Consider the following 20,771-nt stretch of genomic DNA (forward strand, 5'->3'; position numbering starts at 1 on the left):
TTTTTGGATTAGTTTCATATACTACCATTAAAATCAAGCTTTTTAGAGCACTTATATGAAAAAAATGACATACCTTTAGTACACATTCTACAGCCTTGGAGCAAAAATAGAATTGTTTTATGAAACTAAAATTTTAATGAAGAAAGTTTAAAGTTCTGTTTTTCTGCTAGTTACCAGTGACTTCAATTCCACTGCTTTCCCTGTGGTTTACCCTCTCAAAGGTGCTGCTACATCTTGAGAGGTACCCTGGGTATGTCCCTTTGCAGGGCAGGTTTTGTTCTTCTGGACTATAAGACCTCATATTCATTGGGCTAAGAACATGCCTTCACAGGAGAGAGGTATGGAGAACCCCAGGCTCTAACACTCTGGTGAGGTGATGTTTTCTCTTACAGTCTACATCCATCTCTCTTTCATAGTGGGCTGATGTCACCTAAGTGGTTGCCTAATGGCACTGCAACGGGAAACCCTCAGACGTATGTGGTGGCATGTCTCTCTCTCTGTGTCCACTTACCTACTGTAATCTTATCATCTTATCATGACCATGGTTTCACCTCCAATAACTGTAAAATTGGCTGCACCTTCCTAGAATGTTTCACACCCTCTACTCTGGAAGAGGTGGGCAGACAATGACTCTCTCTTCCTCTACCCCTGCACCAACAGGGGCTTAAGCCACAAGTCAGACCCAGCTCACCTGGGTCAGAGTTATCTTTATCCCTCTTTTTGCCAGTGGAGCTGGTTAGAAGTTTGTAGTGCATATATATTGTTCATTCAACAGGTTCAAATGAATTTAAGTCAAGATATCACTCTGTTGTCCATAGTCAGCTGCATTTTAAGGATCAGCCTGAAATGAAAAAAGTGCAACTTTTTTGTACAAAATGGGGAGGATATGGAATTGTCAAAAATTGTGACAATCATTAATAGTAAAGCTGGTTTATGGAAAAAAAATGGAAAACCTTAGGATCTATGAAAAATGTCATTTATTAATTTTTCTGATAAATAAAATCAAAGGAATCCACGGTCACACCCATAAAAATATGTTGCTACTGGTAGAATGAGTACAATAGATTTAAATGATTGCCTGCAAGTTTCCTGAAAATATTCTTTCTCACTTGTCAAGTTTTTGCAGCTAGACATTAACAATAATAGAATCAGAAGAAGACACAACTAAGTATATTAAACAATAAAATTGTAAAAAAAAAAAAAAAAGCAATCCACTAGGAACATGTCCCGAGGAAAATTGTTTCTATGTGCAGTAGTGCTATGTTATTTATGAGTCCTGCATGGAACTATTTCATATGTTTACCATTTCCTACAAAAAAAAAAAAAATAAGAATTAGGGCGCTACAGAAGTAAGTTTATAGTAAAACTATGGCATTGTTTACGATAATTGTTTACTCTTATAAGAAACATTTCTCCATGTAATTGTATGTTTCATCAGTGGCATGTTTTACTGATTTTACAAACTGTAAGTAAAATTTGAACCTTATTTTTTATTTGAATTGTTTGTAAACAACATTTATTTTTTGTGACATATGGATGTTGCAGAACTATAGGCTTAATGAGACTTGGAATTAGCTTCAGGTAAGATTTGAACCAACTTATATTTCATAATGTAGCTATGCATTACTTACTTGGAATAAGAGAAGAAATGGCCTCTGCCATCAGCTTCACATATGATTTGAATAAGTATGTATCATATTACAGCTATGAATGCCTTAAGATTTAATTGCTTAGCTTGTATTAAGGCAGGAGTCAGAATCAAACCTAGTTTTATATAGCTAGAGAAGGCATTCAGTAATGATCCTGTCATGCCAAAAAACGCAATATGCTCCACAGAGCAAAATGCATTCAGATATGATTGCACATGCCCCTTGCAAATTTGCAGACAACACAATTAAAATAACTATGGTCAATGGGTAAACTGCATTTATTTTGTAAGAATCCTGTTAGGTTTCCCAAGCTTCGAAACATATGACAATGCTTGGTCTACAAGCAAGTAGATTCATATGTGCATAGTGAAAGATCAGGCTTAAGATATGGAGTTAATGAAAATTTTGAATGTGGTCACTCCCCACCTCCCTAGTAAACACCTGCTTTGTTTTTGAAATGTTATTGATTATTACTGTTCCTCATAGTCAAGTGGTAGATTGTTTCACATCCTCGGTGTTATTTTCATAAACATATTCCTTTGCTTATATATGCTGTTAATTATAACTGTAAGACAGTATTTGAGTTTGCTTCATGAATTTTAAATGGTAGAAAAGTGACTGAAAAATCACTGAATATGATAACGCTTCACAGACTAAACTCAAATCTGCACTAGACAAAAAATAATGGCAGCGAGTTTTGATGATACACACATAACTGAATCCCTTTATCGAGATTAGACTTTGATAATAATGCACGTGTGCTTTTTCCAGATAAACAAAGAAATTGTATAACAGGAGCCAAAAACAAAACGTGAAAAAACACTTTTTAAAGTGTTTTTGCAGGGTAGCATACCCCACTGCACTCCCTGATGAGGGTAGGCGAGCCTTGACCCCCCCCCATAGGTTAAATATGCCAACTTCACAGTCATGCCAACTTGAAGACGGGGAGAATTCCCCCTAAAAGGACATCACTGCCAGCACAACTCACTGACAGTAATTTCCTGTGAAGGAACTCTGATCATCAAAGGGCTAAACCTCAGGCAACTGAAGCTCAAGAGTTCAGTCTTCATCCATTTGTAGTTACTTATGTGACCAATGACTTGTGGAGGAATCACTGTGTGCTGATGAATAGTAATACCTGCAGAAACAGGTGTGCTCTCTTCAGTAATATTATACCACTGTGAAAAGAGCATGCTCAGACTGCAGATCTTTACTTATTTATTATTTATTTATTTAAATGTATTAAGTAAGGTAGAACACTGATCCAAGTGAGCCTATTTCAGAATCAGCATCTGCATTATCAAATAAAATGCAAGTATGTATATATAAACAATGTATAAACACGCAAGACACAGGGAAATTGTGGATGAATAGTGTAGAAGACAGTTAAATGAAATGGACATTTTGATAAAATAACATGGAACTTAACTAAACTTAAACAGTGTGAGAAACCCAAGTGTAATAGTTTAGTATTTGCTAAATTCCTCTTTTATGAAATATATAAGGGAAAAGCCAGGTTTGACAGCATAGGTTCATCATAGGTGTGTACTAGGCTAATGACCCTGGAGCCTAGCCCATAGGATTAACCTGACATAGTGCCACCCAACTTTAGTTCCTAGTGCCTCTGTCGAGTAGAGCCACTGGAGTGATCCCCAGGGTGAATTTTCTATTTCCCATCCACTCATCAAGATTTCTCTTGAAGAGAGCCAGTGAGGTGCTCTGTTTGACATGTATGGGAAGTCTGTTCCATAGCATGGGCAGTCTCTGGGTTATAAACCTGTCCCTCCAGCATGTTCTGTCGATTGTGGTAATGAGGTTGAGGTCTCTGGAGCGTGTGGTGCGGAGGGGTTGGGATTTCTTTAGATGTAGCATTTCTAACAGAGCTGGGTCAGACATGGTTTTGTAAGTCAAGCAGAGATCGCCTCTAAGTAGGCGATATGAGACAGAGAATAGTTGGAGTTTTTTGAGTCTGTTCATATAGGACAAGTATTTAAGGCCTAGGATCCACTTTGTGAAGTACTTTTGCAGCCTCTCCAGTTGTTGCAGGTGTCTAGAGAGATACATGCCAAATGGGGCATTGTACTCGATGATTTGCCTAGTGAGGGAAGAGTAGAGGGAGACAATGACCTCTTTCTTCCTGGATGCAAAACCCTTAGTAATGAGATGTGCCACATAGAAGAACTTTCTGTCCACAGTGACAGTATGATGGTCAAAAGAGAGGTTGGTGTGAACCTGTGTTCCCAGATCTCTTATAATGCCTTCTGTGTTCAGCGGACTACTGTCGATGTGGTAATTAATGGGAACTGGGTTTTTCCCTAAGGGGATAATGACGCATGTTTTGACATTGCGCTTAAGGCCATGGTTCTGACACCAGTCGTTGGTCTCAGTGAGGCCCTTCTGTCGGATGTCAACATCACTTGGGGAGTTAATAATGACCCAACTTGCAATCATCTGCAAACTTTGTCAGCCAGAGTCCCTTCGTGTTGGCCTGGACTTCCGAGAAGTAGATACCAAATAGGAGAGGACCCAGGATCGATCCCTGTGGGACTCCACTCATGACTGGTCGGCAGTCTGACTTGGAGTCAGATACTTTCACACTGTGAGTTCTATCTGATAGCCAGTTTGCAACGCACCTAGTGATATAGGGTTGATGCCTAGCTTAGTGAGTTTTTCTATGATTCCTGAGTGGACAATGGTATCAAAGGCCTTGGCCAGATCAAGGTAGGCTGTATGAACCACCTTGCCTTCATTCATGGCACTGGTGACTGACTCAAAGAAGTCAACCAAGTTGAGCAGGCATGATCTACCCTTCACAAAACCAAACTGTGTGGTATCCAGAGTTTGGAGATTCCCTATATCCTTGTTTATTAGGTCCATGATGATGCATTCCATAGCTGTGCATATCAGACTTGTCAGGCTACTGGGGCAATAGTTCCCAAGGTCTGTAGCCACTCCTCCTTTGTGGAGAGAGATGACTGTAACAGTGTGCCCTTCAGTAGGGACAAAGCCTGAGGTGAGGCTGTGATTGAACAGGGCACACAGGTGAGGTGACAGTTCACTCTGTTGTTCATGTAGAACACAACTAGGGATATATTGTCAGGTCCCATAGAAGCTGTATTCTTGGCCTTGGACAGTGCTGTTTTAACCTGTGCAGTAGTAATACTAGGTGCCTGGCAATCTACTGGTATTGTGATTGGTCCTTTGGGGGGGGGGGTAAAGTTGACACTGAATCTGTCGGCCAGTATATTGGCAATATCCGTTGGCTCAGTATAGAAGTACCATTGTGCAGTAGCTCAGAGCAAATCTGGGTATTGCCATGGAGATTCTTTATATAGCTATAGAAGGTCTTGTGGTTGTCTTTATTATCTGCTGCAATTCTGTTTTCATAGCTAGCTTTAGAGGATTTGATGAGGGATCTCAACTTTTTGTTGAGGCTGATAAGGGAGTTTTTCCAGTCTTGGGACTTCACTTATTCTGCATCAGTTTCTTCCTTCTGTTGTAGAGTTTGTTTATGGTAGGGGACCACCACATTGGCTTCCTTTTTTTTGAGGAGAGCATCTTGGTTCTATTGGGTATGGCAAGATTCATGCATTTGTGTACGTGTTCATACAGTGCATTGGTTTATGATTCGGTGATCATGCAACTATTCTCCATTTGCATGGGTGCCGTGAAGTTAGCCACCTCTGTTTTTAGGAGCCCAAAGTTAGCTTTGGAGAAGTTTTCATGGTGGTTACCTTTGCGGAAGGGTGGGGGAGGGTGGGAGGGATATAGATTTCCAAGGTGATTAGTTTGTGGTCAGATCTAACCAGGGAGGAGTTGACTATTGGTGTAGAGCAACAGTCGCCCATGTTACTGACCAGGTCAAGGATTTTGCTACCTCTGGAGGGGGTAAGAATGAGCTGGTCCAGGGCACTGGAATTAATGAATTCCAGGAAACGTTGGGCAAGTGTATTGGTACATGAGTAGTTTTTGCAGTTAATGGAGGGGTAGTTGAAGTCGTCCAGTATGAGAGTGTTAGGCTGGACCCTAATATTCTCCAGGGTGCTTAGGAACATGGAGTGAGTGTCTTGGGACATGGTTGGGGAGCTATAACAGGCTACAACCTGAACCGCTGTCTTACCCAATGTTAGCTGTACCTGAAGTATCTCTGATGCATTATCTTGGGCTACCAGTCTGGAGGTGTGAACATCCTTTATGAATATGGAAAACCACTGCCTTTGGAGCTTTGGTCCAAGTTCTGGGGCTGAAAGGTGTGGAATGAGTTATAGCCTGATAGTGCAGGGGTGCTTTCTGCTACCTTGAACCAGATCTGTGTTACAGCACAAATGTCAATGTTCTCCATTTTAAGGAGTGCTTCAAGTGAGTGCATTTTGAGATTTAGACTTCTAGCATTGAGCAGCATGACCCTCAGATTGCATTTGTCTGTAGCTGTTACGGTGGTAATTTGGCCTTTGGAACACTGCCTAAAAAAGGTGGTGGCAAGAAATTTGGCCAGTATCTGAAAGCCCAGGGATGACAGATGCAGGCCATCCCTGGCAAAAGATTGAGGTTTGTCAATCATGTCATCCGAGGGAGACAGATACTGGATCCCCTTAAAATGATACTAGAAACTTAGCCAATTGTTGAAATCAAATCATTTTCTGCTTGTACTGTGGTATCAAACTCGGTGATGTTAGGATGCTGCTCAGGGCTAGGGTCAAACCCGCCAGGCTACATAATCCGAGAGCTCCTCCATGTCTTTTTTCATGTAGTCCAGGGAGGTATGTCTCAGGCATGTTTTTTTCCCCAAATTCATCCATTATCCCTTAGTCCTCTCTTATTATATTGACAGTTATTCACCAAGTAGTGACCGCAGATTGTTTTTTTTTTCCTGTTTTCTTTGAATTTCCATGCAGTATATTTACATAGTTTTCTTCTGCATCCACCACCTCTCATCACTCTTCTATGCCTCCACCTCTGTTTCAGATATAGTCAGATCTGTATATTTACAGACACTGCACACAGATATTTAGGAGCATCTTGTGTGATAGTGCCCACTACCCTTATTCATGAACATGAATTGGAGTAGTGAAAAGCAGAGTATATTGACCAGAAGAGCTCCTAGCATAGGTGTTCCTGTGCTTGGATGCAATGACAAACAGGTCAACAAGATGTTTTATACCTTACTGAGACACCTGTCAATGCTGTATCATGATCTGTCATCTTGTCTGAGAGTGATGCATAAAAGACTTTCACTCTCTAGACAAGATGGCTGACTAACGGTCATTGTCTTATTATAGCAATGAAGGAATCTGGTGCTATGAGGGCTCCTACTGGGAGAGCTCTCTACCAACACTGAAAGGAACTGGAAAAAGTTTAATTATGATAACAGATTTACCTGGGACTCTTTGGTTGGTAGGATTTTCCCTAAAGTGCAATGATTTTTCTTCCTAAGTTCTGATATATTGCTCAATTTATACTAGCAGGAGAGGGGGTTACTGTGTTGCCAGGGGCAGTGCCATTGGATATTATGTGGGTGGATTCCTATGGGTTACTCCATTGGATCAGCTAGTGCACTGATGCTTTTAACTTTTTGAATAGCATATATTCAGAGAGGGGGTCAATTTGCATTTATACTCCATACTTGGAGAGCATTGGCTGTAGAATGAGGTAAGACAGTAAACAATGGCTTTACCCCATTCAGCAATTCAGTATCCACTTTTATGAACCACAACAGACTTTGGTGTATTACACCAAGCCTGCCCCACTGTGCACAGTGTTTATGAATAGCACTGAAAGAATCTAATGTACATCACACCTTAGCTTATTTTACTTCATTAATCTTTGCTGTCTTCCACTGGGCACATTGGAATAGTTTTTGCAAACAGCCAAGCTCCACTTCCATATTCTTCATGCAGTCTAATTTTCCTGTTTCTTCTCTCTCATTGATGATTTCAAGTTTAGCTGCTTGTTTCCTCACTGCTTTTTGAACTGTACATACTTCGGTAATTCAAATTCTCAATGTAAAATTTCTATAACACTGTGTACAGTTGTATTTTGAGTTAGGGCTGCTCATTGCCTGTTTCAGTTTTTACTTAGTTATCTTGATCCCTGTGATTTACATTTCCGATTTTGTAGCTATAATGTAAAAATATTATCTAATCTTTGTATGGTATTATTTTTGATTCTTACTAATGCATTTTCTGTATTTTATCGGTCTTGTATTTTCTGGAGCTTTTCTCCCCAAGTCTCTGCTGAAAATGGGCCACCAGCCTAGTTGGACACTGCCCGGTAAACAAATGTAAATAAATAAATAAATAAAAATAAAATCAATGGCTGCTTAAATCACAGCCCATGAAATAAGATCCATTCAGTCCCTGTCCATCTTGTTATCTTGAACCACTCAGGCTACAGTACCAAGCAATTTAGTTTTCCTTTAAATTTGCTTCCTCCTTTGTTTGACCCATTTCCAGTAATGTCGTTTGACCAGTTAACTGCTATTGGTTATATCCATGATGACTGGAGCATGCCTAGAAATAGCCAATTCTCTCTGTGTTTCCATTGCTCTTTACAACATCTTCTTGAATTATTCAGTAGTCTAGCCTACTAACCTGTCTGACTATATCCCTTGAAAATGTATATTGCCTTGAGTCATTGTGAATATCCCTCAAAAACTATTTTGTAACCTCTTCTGTACATTTACCTAAGATGTCGATTTTTTGCACGTGAAACTCTTTTCCCCAGATTTTCTGTTCTGCTTAGCATCTATAGTTTTGTACGGAAATTGTTTATAATAACCTCTGCTTATCCTGGTACAAGCCTGAAAATACTGAAGGGCTGGATCAATTTCATTATGTACATGTAAGTTGCCAATGGCTTCTGGTTGTTCTTGGAGTTTGTCTGAAAAAAGGTTAACTGGGTCAGCCCACTGAACATCCAGTCCATTTTCTGGGGGACCCCGGAGCAATAATGTGGTTAAAAACCATCAGAACTATATCTAGCTCACCTAGCACAGCCTGCAAACCTTCAAACTAATGACCCTGCGACTAAAAGTTGAGGAGAACAAAACTTTGTGAAAGTTCCTGTAACTGATTCTTGTTGCTTGTTAAAACTGTAACAAGTAGTTTTCTACAGTTCACTCATCCACACTAAGTCATTCAGTGCTTTAGTTGTGCCATCAATGGAGTTTTGCCATTCATTTTTGAAGATGCGATAAAATTCTGGCTTCATAAGTCAGTATTGATAATGCACTCCCCCACCATTGGCACCTTCTGATCATGTCTCTGGGCAGCTTATGTGTGAGGCAGCCACCCTCTTTGTCATAGCCTAGTTACAGCACTGATAGCAAACTAATGGGTATAGTATTCTCATCCTAAGGAGTGGTGAAAGCCACACACACTCTGGCTAGGCTTATAAATGCCCTAGGGCAGATAGCCTAGTATGAACCTATGAACCTATGAGTGACATAACAGAGCTACACAGTAGGCAAACAGAGGACAAATGCAAGGTCCTGAAGCACATACTCTTAAATCTTGGCACCAAGCTGACAGACTAGCCATATTTAAGCCAACCTTTCCTACTATTATTAATTTTCTCCAATATTCCTTTAACATTATTTCTCAACATACTGGCCACACATTTTCTCCTCCCACTAGATGTATGATCAATGACAACTATTTGAAAACTCCTGTGATTCAATCTTTTCTTAATAGCTTTTCAAAAGTGCATTTTCTGATAACAGAGTGAGTGCACCCCTTTGCTTCATATTGAAAATTTGATACAACCTGCCTTTATGCGCTTACCAATACCCTGCTGCTATATCCCCTGCACATTTCCTAGAGTCAGGTTTCTGAGATGACATCCAGAATGGTGCCTTGAAATATCCAAAAATACTGTCTATGCTAGAACCAATCTTAACCGGTGATCCAGAAATTAAAAATAAGCAGCCAGACTCTTAATTACTCCTGCTGAGGTTCTGTAGTTATCTCTTGGAAGTGTATTTACTCCCAAAGACAAGGAGCAACTAAAAGAATATATATATATATATATATATATATATATATATATATATATATATATATATATATATATATATATGGGGAGAGAGAGATCTATATACATATATATATATATATATATATATATATATATATATATATATACTATCATATACATATATTGTCCCCAGCATATGGATGTATTTCAGTAACTTTTAAAAAATTATATGCAAATATTGTAGACAAAATACACTTAACTGCAAACTCTTAGAAGAAAAGTAAGTCAAAAGCATATTGATCTTGAAAGGAAAATCTAACATAACACAGTGACTTAAAAGAAGCTGGTACAGCAATAGTAAAAAAAAAAAAGTATTCCGATGAGCATACATTCACTCGGCCTTCATGCTTGCAATATTCATAATCACATTGTCAATGGTCATAAAAGAAATAGTCACATTTGAATGAAGAAACATGATATATGTTTATTTTCCACCTGAAATGTTACACATTACATTTCACAAGGAATAATTAAACCATGTCTCTCATGTCATTATGCATTACTTAATCATTGTCCAGAATCATTGCTGCTCATTTGCTCACAGCCAAGCATTCATTTGTGTATTTATATGCAGGAGACTTAAATGCACATTTATACAATCTCAGAGGCAGTATATTTAGTGATCAGTGATGCAATAACAAGCTCCTATACTGGGGTTTGCTTCCCTTCAACAAGCAACTTTATATGATGTAGCTGCCCATCCTATCACCTGTTTTATGTTACGTAGCTGCCCATCCTATCACCTGTTTTATGTGACTTAGCTACCCATCCTATCACCTGTTTTATGTTACGCAGCTGTCCATCCTATCACCTGTTTTATGTGATGTAGCTACCCATCCTATCACCTGTTTTATGTGATGTAGCTACCCATCCTATCACCTGTTTTATGTGACATAGCTGCCCATCCTATCACCTGTTTTATGTTACATAGCTGCCCATCCTATCACCTGTTTTATGTTACGTAGCTGCCCATCCCATCACCTGTTTTATGTTACGTAGCTGCCCATCCTATCACCTGTTTTATGTGACATAGCTGCCCATCCTATCACCTGTTTTATGTTACACAGCTGCCCATCCTATCACCTGTTTTATGTTACGTAGCTGCCCATCCCATCACCTGTTTTATGTTACGTAGCTGCCCATCCTATCACCTGTTTTATGTGACATAGCTGCCCATCCTATCACCTGTTTTATGTTACACAGCTGCCCATCCCATCACCTGTTTTATGTGATGTAGCTACCCATCCTATCACCTGTTTTATGTTACGCAGCTGCCCATCCTATCACCTGTTTTATGTGACATAGCTGCCCATCCTATCACCTGTTTTATGTTACGCAGCTGCCCATCCTATCACCTGTTTTATGTGATGTAGCTACCCATCCTATCACCTGTTTTATGTTACGCAGCTGCCCATCCTATCACCTGTTTTATGTGACTTAGCTGCCCATCCTATCACCTGTTTTATGTGACTTAGCTGCCCATCCTATCACCTGTTTTATGTGATGTAGCTACCCATCCTATCACCTGTTTTATGTTACGCAGCTGCCCATCCTATCACCTGTTTTATGTGACTTAGCTGCCCATCCTATCACCTGTTTTATGTGATGTAGCTACCCATCCTATCACCTGTTTTATGTTACGTAGCTGCCCATCCTATCACCTGTTTTATGTGATGTAGCTGCCCATCCTATCACCTGTTTTATGTTACGCAGCTGCCCATCCTATCACCTGTTTTATGTGATGTAGCTACCCATCCTATCACCTGTTTTATGTGACTTAGCTGCCCATCCTATCACCTGTTTTATGTTACGTAGCTGCCCATCCTATCACCTGTTTTATGTTACGCAGCTGCCCATCCTATCACCTGTTTTATGTGATGTAGCTGCCCATCCTATCACCTGTTTTATGTTACGCAGCTGCCCATCCTATCACCTGTTTTATGTTACGCAGCTGCCCATCCCATCACCTGTTTTATGTGATGTAGCTGCCCATCCTATCACCTGTTTTATGTGACTTAGCTGCCCATCCTATCACCTGTTTTATGTTACATAGCTGCCCATCCTATCACCTGTTTTATGTTACGCAGCTGCCCATCCTATCACCTGTTTTATGTGATGTAGCTGCCCATCCTATCACCTGTTTTATGTTACGCAGCTGCCCATCCTATCACCTGTTTTATGTGATGTAGCTGCCCATCCTATCACCTGTTTTATGTTACGCAGCTGCCCATCCCATCACCTGTTTTATGTGATGTAGCTACCCATCCTATCACCTGTTTTATGTTACGCAGCTGCCCATCCTATCACCTGTTTTATGTTACGTAGATGCCCATCCTATCACCTGTTTTATGTGATGTAGCTACCCATCCTATCACCTGTTTTATGTTACGCAGCTGCCCATCCTATCACCTGTTTTATGTTACGTAGCTGCCCATCCTATCACCTGTTTTATGTTACGTAGCTACCCATCCTATCACCTGTTTTATGTGATGTAGCTGCCCATCCTATCACCTGTTTTATGTTACGCAGCTGCCCATCCTATCACCTGTTTTATGTTACGTAGCTGCCCATCCCATCACCTGTTTTATGTGATGTAGCTACCCATCCTATCACCTGTTTTATGTTACGCAGCTGCCCATCCTATCACCTGTTTTATGTTACGCAGCTGCCCATCCTATCACCTGTTTTATGTTACGCAGCTGCCCATCCCATCACCTGTTTTATGTGATGTAGCTACCCATCCTATCACCTGTTTTATGTTACGCAGCTGCCCATCCTATCACCTGTTTTATGTTACGCAGCTGCCCATCCCATCACCTGTTTTATGTGATGTTGCTACCCATCCTATCACCTGTTTTATGTTACGCAGCTGCCCATCCTATCACCTGTTTTATGTGATGTAGCTACCCATCCTATCACCTGTTTTATGTTACGCAGCTGCCCATCCTATCACCTGTTTTATGTGATGTAGCTGCCCATCTTATCACCTGTTTTATGTGATGTAGCTACCCATCCTATCACCTGTTTTATGTTACGCAGCTGCCCATTCTATCACCTGTTTTATGTTACGTAGCTGCCCATCCTATCACCTGTTTTATGTTACGTAGCTGCCCATCCTATCACCTGTTTTATGTTACGCAGCTGCCCATCCTATCACCTGTTTTATGTTACGTAGCTGCCCATCCTATCACCTGTTTTATGTTACGTAGCTGCCCATTCCATCACCTGTTTTATGTGATGTAGCTACCCATCCTATCACCTGTTTTATGTGATGTAGCTGCCCATCCTATCACCTGTTTTATGTGATGTAGCTACCCATCCTATCACCTGTTTTATGTTACGCAGCTGCCCATCCCATCACCTGTTTTATGTTACGTAGCTGCCCATCCTATCTCCTGTTTTATGTGATGTAGCTACCCATCCTATCACCTGTTTTATGTTACGTAGCTGCCCATCCTATCACCTGTTTTATGTGATGTAGCCCGTACAGGCATTGCTGCTTGATCAGCAGTAACTTTCTGGCTCATGACTGCATCATAGCCTCATCATGCCATGCTCACACAGACATTATGCATGGAATATACACTATTTATACTCTCTGACCTGGTCAGAAAATTATATTCCTCATGTAAAGTAGAATTATTCATGAAAAATAATTCAGCCCAGATATCAAGACAGATAATCATACCACATGGAAAATGTTGGAGAGTGAATTTACAGTGCAGAAAAAAATATTTACCTTGTGTAAATTATGCATAAGTAATAGAGCAGAGAATAATTAAAATAGCTGCTATCTGTGTTACATGCATAAATGCTCTGTATTCAGAAGTCCTTACTGAAACAAACCCTCATTTACCAGCTGTAATACTCACTTCCCTATATACAATAATGCATTACATAACAAACCCAAGTGTTATCATTCAGAGAGCTGCATATTTATTTATTTACATTTGTTAACCTGGTAGTGTCCGACAGGGTTGAAAAAAATCAGTTTTCAGCAGAGACTCAGGGAGAAAATCTCCGCAACAAAAAGAACATTATTAAGGTAAAAGCAGTAATGTTAGTTTTAAGTAGTACATTGCTAACAATATGTAAATGAGCTTAACAAAAATATGATAGCAAACTATAATAACAGAATACAATATAAACATGCATGTTTCAGGCATACAGGAATACTATTTATTTACAATATATATGAGGTACATAAGTCATGTAGCTTTATAAGGTGAGTCACTTCTGAAAGACCAAAATTGGTCATGTAGTTTTTCAAGTTAGGTCATCTGAAGGAACAAAGATTAATAAAGATAAGACAGATAGTGGGATATAAAATTAGATTGGATATAAAATTAATTAATGACAATATATAGAACTAGTGATCAAACACAAGAAGCTTCAGTCCTGCCATAAACAGTTCCTGTGTGCACTGCAATCTTACAGTTTTTTTAAAAAGTCATTGACATTGGCTCTTGATGTATGCTGTCTGATAGTGTCATGGTTCCATAACAGTTCCCTTCTCTGTTCCTGAGGTGGGTACCCTCTCTCACAGATAATCAATCATCATTCCAAACATACATGCAGAAAACAAGCAACTGCATGTTTTATTTATTGTTAACATAAATGTGATGTTCCACTCCATGTCTGGGGGCAGGGTATGGAAATAAGAAAAGTACTGTGTCATTCTTTATTACCTGTACTATTCTTTGTCACCTGATGTTCCTTGCTGTAAACTATGGACCATCCCAGAGCGGGATAAATACTTCAGTCCACTCAGTCCTGCTGCTGACCAACACTACACTTGCCAGATTCTAATTCTTAGAGAATACTTCTGACCTGGATCTACTTGGCTGACTTGTCCTGTCTGGGAACAGGCTGTACCTCATTCCTTGTTATGTCTGAGCTCCTCCGTATCCCAATGTGACATCTACTATCCTTGAATTTCATGGAGTAATTGAAGATTGGTACCACTTAGATCTGGCAGACCAAGTGATGACTCCCTCTAGATTCATAATCAGGTCTCCCTGGCTCGTTGTAGACTGGGCTCGTCTAAGCAGGAGTGCTTGTGAGGGGGGGGTTAAGTTTCTTAGAGTGATTTGCTGGGATTTCTTACTGAATTTCTTCTATATCCAAAGCTTCTGTCATTATTCTGTTTGTATTTAGCTGTTCAACGATTCAGTTCTCCTCTTGCATGTCTGATAATCAGGTTCTTATTATTGTGGCAGATGATTAAGCCAACTGGCTCATCTTGCTGAGCTGCTACATATAAACTCTTATCTACTGACACACTCAGCAGAGATACTTTGACAAGATTTCTATTAATAACTTCACTGCCTTTATTTGATACTTAATCCTGAGGATTTCCTTACATTTATGATTGTTGTATATCAGCCATTCCTGAGTTCTTTAGGAAGCCATGACCATAGGAAGATAATGTGAGTTTTTCTGGAGGGATCTCAGCATATAAATGTATTCAGCTGATGGAGTGATCATAATATCCTTCATCAAATGGTTCATGAAGGCTCAGTTTAGCTTCTGTTTTCTGCTCTAGTATTCCAATGATGCTGACATTATTTCATTTCAGATGACTTTTCTAAGTCCACAGCCATTTTCTGTTGTTTGCCTATGAGATTCTCAAGGGCTTTTGGTCTCTGTTTTCAGTTATCACAGTTCCACTGTGTGTACACATTTGCTTATTTGTCCAGACCCCCCCCCCCTTGCACAAATAACCACATCATTTTAAGCTAAGATGACCATTAATTAACAACAAAGTATCAATCCAAGTCAATACACTCAATGCCACAAATTCCAATACAACAAAAAACAGTAGGCAGTATTAAACGCTCACCTCCATATTATTGACGTAACCAGCATAAAATCAATCTGCTCACTTAATCTCCAACCTCTCATTATAAACAGCATGATACTGCTTACTGTTGTGACCAACCAAAATATTAGAAGGGGGAAGAGAAGAGGAGGTTCCTCACACCCCCTCTTCTCTGTCTGCTTGCACTGACAAAATACCAAGGCCCAAGCACCTCAATTCACCTAACCTGAACCAAGGGCAGGAAGGGAGGAGAAGCAGCAAGTTCACACCAAAGTCTAAAACTTCTAACTGCCAAACCCTGCCAAAAAAAAAACAAACAACAAAAAAAAAACAATACTCTTCTGTCCCTATTACCTCACTTCCTCCCTACATGATTTTTCTCTCCACAGTTGACCCTTATATTTCCCTCATCCATACCTTGTCTCCTTCACAGACAATCAACTACCTTCACTCCATCCCATAAACCCATGGTCCAGACCCCAACCACACCATTTTAGGCTGATACGACCATTTATTAACAAAACATATCAATCCAAGTCAATACACTCAATGTCACAAATTCCAACATAACAAATCACAGTAGGCAGTGTTACAATCTCACTTCCATGTAGTTATTGACAGTGGCGGCTGGTGACTTCAAATCAAAGGAGGGCTGCAGGAGACAGCTGAATGGGCGGAGTCAATGGGAATGGATGTAGCCAACTAGAAAGGGGAGGAGCTATGCTCAAAAACTACAAAAACTGTAACTTTAATTAAATACGCTGCCCTGGGTGCCAAACCATCATTATGAGAGTCCAATCAAAACAAAATGAACTGTAGAAGAAAAAAAATATTGCAATGCATTGGCTGCATGACAGCTTACTTAATATCTAGATGGAAACAAAAAGGTTGTGAGGCATGAAAAAATAAATTACTTTTTAAATACATTACTGGAATGCCAGTCAAAATCAAGTATAAGAAAAACAAGCAGCACTCAACTCAAACCACTTCTCCTTACACTGCAGTTCTAATTATAATTTATTTTCAAAGACAACAACAAGCAAACAGCAGAGGCATCCACATAGAATACTAATAGCCATTCTTCCTCAAAATAACAATCCTTTATTGGTGTTCACTGGTAAGCGCTTTCACATACTGCTTCATCAGACCAAAAAACACCTGATCCAAATATCCTGGTCTTATATAGTCATCCTAGTCATGTGACTTGACTTGTTCTATACCTTACAATTTATACAATTATAAAAATTATAAAAATCACAAGCAATAACATAGTTAAATATATACTAGCACCAAACAAAACAACATTAATATCTCATTAATAAATATATAAAAAATACATATAACTAAGCATATTCAAAGCATAAACAACTGAGATAGAGGTCTAATACAGACTACAAATTGGTAAATGGACATCGAAGCAAAAAGCCTCCACTATTTTTCACAATGATAAAAACAGCCTTAGTAGATTAAGGACACTAATATCATCCTACAACTAACTTTCTTGACCTGAGAACTGGTTTAAGGGAGGCCCTCTCATTAAGGCCCATACCCCTGTCCGCCATCAGTTTCATAATCCAACCCATCTCCTTCTTTTCAGTGGCATTCCTTATGTTCCCTTCCCTAATAATGGGTTTAACAAGGTCATTGGCTGTCAATCTCTTAGCACAAAACACCTGAACAAAGCCAGTAATGGAGGAATACAGCCCTCAAGCATATTCAGTGAATTCAGTTCTTACCATAGCTCTCAACCTTAGCACAAAAAACCTGGATGAAGCCAATAATGGGGGACTACAGTCCCAAAAATAGGGACAAATTTCAAATATCCATCTTATAAACTTATAAAATTGCTAGAATAAAAGGTTTTGTGTTACCATGTACTTTATGAAGATTATGAAGTCTGAAATTCAAATGCTTGTCATTTTTATTTAACATTTGTTAACCAGGAAAGTCTGACTTGGAACAAAAGCTAATTTTCAGCAGAGGCCCAGGGAGAAACACTCCAGACACATGTCTTTGTAAGATGAGAGGACATCAGAGCACAGCCACAGGGAGGACATGCAGACTCTACACAGAAGGCACCCCAGCCAAGAGTCAAACAAGAGAATCTGTAGCTGTCAGGCAACAATGCTACCACTGCACCACTGCACTACTGAATTGTAAGGACACAAAAATACAGCAACCACAGATTTTATGAGGAACAGATCAGAACAAATATAAGGGAAAAATCTGCAAATTTTTTACAAATGGTGTTGGATAGGGAATTCGGGGTCTTGCGACCTGGGCCCAAGGTACAGGGTGCAAGCCTGTTCTTTACCCACCACCATATAGCACCTTGGGCATTTTCTACACACACACACACACACACACACACACACACGCACACACACACACACACACACACACACACTCACACACACACACACACACTTGCATTCCTTCCTTACCCCAAAGTCAAGTCTGTAAAATGCACATCCACCTTGTAACATCCAAGCAAGTCCTTCCATCCAACTGCACTGAGAACAAGACATCCTTCCTGCAAGAGCAGGCTGGGTGCTACCCAGCCTGCAGACGTTGCAGTCTGGTCCCCCTTTAAGTCTATGCAGTTGTAACTGCATAGACTTCTGGGATACTGCTGATAAATGCACTCTTCCTGGTCCGGACTGCTGGCGAGACAGTCTGGATTCTGTGCACATGCTCCCAGCAGTCAAGAAATGCCATGCATGTGCGATGTTCTGTGACTCATTTTATTTTTGTATTTTCTTTTATTTTATATTTTCTTTTTCTTTTTTGTTCACAGCTGGGGGGCTGCAGTCCTGCAGCCCGATACCACAAGCTGCCCCTTTGTTATTGACATAAAGCAGTATAAAATCAATCCACTTACTTAAACTCCAACCTCCCATTAAAGCAGTGTGATACCACTCACTTTTCTAACCAACCAAAATATTATACCAACCCCAAGAAATAAACTAGAAGAGGGAGTAAAAGAGGGATTCCTCACAGCCCCTCTTCTCTGCACACTAGCTTGATAATATGTTGTTCCTCCTTCCTTAATTTTAAAACAACATAACCAAGTTCTTCAAAAACAATGAAAGGTGTACATTAAACAGATCCAGCCACAGTTCACCTAAATGTACCCCCATCCTCTTGATATCAAATTGAATCTCTGTCATCAAAATCTCTTTGATTAATGACATAAATGCCCAACTGCTCTAACATTCTAGAAAGCCGATGCTTAACAAAACACCAAACCTTTGCAAAAAACATGAATTTGTCTGCACACCTCCAAACCAACCATGGCTTTATCTCCAACCAAATTGCTACCATCTAGGGAAACCTCTGTCTCAAACTTGCCAAATCAACCACCATCCTAGCTAGTAACTACTTCTTCAAAACTCTCCTCAAATCATCACCTGCCAGGGGAAAGACCAAAATGCATGGCATCCCAATGCTGACATAGATATCTTTCAACTTGTCTGAGAACTGGTGCCAGCTTAGGTGTCTAGAACCGTACCAACTCACTTTCCATTTTTATGGTCGCAACCCGCAACCCCAAATCTGATCCTTTGATAGTCTAATTGCCACTCTCTTTACTGCCCAATACACAAAAGAATGGCCCATTATAACAACAAGTGTACCAAAAAAAAAAAAAAAAATATATATATATATATATATATATATATATATATATATATTAATAATAATCACAGAACACCCACCACAACTCATTTAATATAAGACAAAGATTTCCCTATGACCACCGCCCCACCCTCTTTCTAACCTCAGCCGATCTCTCTTCCCTTGCCAAATCATATGCTGTCCTGGTCTGAAAAGAATGTATGGAAAACTTTTCACCCTGGACACCCACACATTGAAAGGACTTCCGCATCAATCACAAAAATTGACTAGCTCCTATCACACTCCCACATCGAGTACAAAATATCAGATCCTGAGCTATCCTTCCATGTGAAAGTTGCAGCTTTTTAGCCTAAGCCACAGAGCAAAGTAACTCCTCCAGACACGCATGCAGCATAATCTGAGTACCCCTACCCTCCTGATCCATTTTTGACTGTCACAACCAAACAGACACTCAGGAAGGGAAGATAAAATCATCCCTCCACAACAACAAGCTCAACAGCTCATTCACCTGAAATGCTCTTCTGTACAATCAGACTGCCAAAGTAGCCCAAAGCGGGTAATATGCTGAATTTCTTACCAATAAACACAACCCTGACAGCAACACCCTAAGGACCTATTTCTTCATGGGCAACTGCTTGTCATGCCTTCTGCCTCTCACTCACTCCCAGCATTTCAGCATTCACTCTATTACCCATGATTAACTCCTTCACTCCAACCACCCTAGCAAATATGCTAAGAGCTGCTACCGGCACCCTCAGTGATTTAACTGCCCACCTCCTCGACCACAGACAAGACAAATAATGCAACAACAATTTCAAAGACCATACTCACTCTTCCTCTGAAAACTTTGACAAATGTTCCCTAAAAGTAGCCCATGCAGTGCAATAAGCATTCCAAGTCGAGTCTGCCCAAGACTGCTGAATAAGCCGTCCCACTATATCTGCCCAAGATGCCATACATCTTCTGGCAGCAACACTGTTTCTGCTTTTACCTCTGGAACCAATTGTCAAAACATGCGAAACTGAAAATGAGACAAGCTATCAGCAATCTCGTTCCTTATACCTGGCACATGCACACCTGAAAAAGAAAAAAAATAATCAACAAACTTTGTAAAACCACCTTCCTTAAAACTAACAAAAGCAAATTCAATTTAGAATTTTTGATCTTATAACTTGTACAACTGCCCAATTGTCTGAATTAAAAACCTCCTTTCTGTCACTCAAGTGATCCTGCAAAACCAACTTGGCCATCAACTACAAAAAGGTCACATCCTTCTTCCACTCATCTTCCCTGTCATCAGGCCACTGGACCACATTTTTTAGGTTGTTTTTATTTTTAGGCTGAGCAAGTCTATGCCAAAGTCTGAAACTTCTAACTGCAAAACCCTGCTTAACAAAAAAAATACTCTTCCCTCCCCATTGCCTCCCTTTCTCTCTACTTAGGTTCATAGGTTCATAGGTTTATACTAGGCTATCTGCCCTAAGGCATTTACAAGCCTAGCCCAAATTTTTGTGGCTTACGCCACCCCTTATATGAAAAAATACTGTGCCCATTAGTTTGTTGTGCCTCTGTCCAGCAGTGACACAGAGATGATTCCCGGGGTAAACCTACGATCTCCCATCCACAGGTCT

Source organism: Protopterus annectens, chromosome 2.part1, assembly GCF_019279795.1.
Source record: "Protopterus annectens isolate FY-2018-M chromosome 2.part1, PAN1.0, whole genome shotgun sequence".
Classification (NCBI taxonomy): Eukaryota; Metazoa; Chordata; order Ceratodontiformes; family Protopteridae; genus Protopterus; species Protopterus annectens.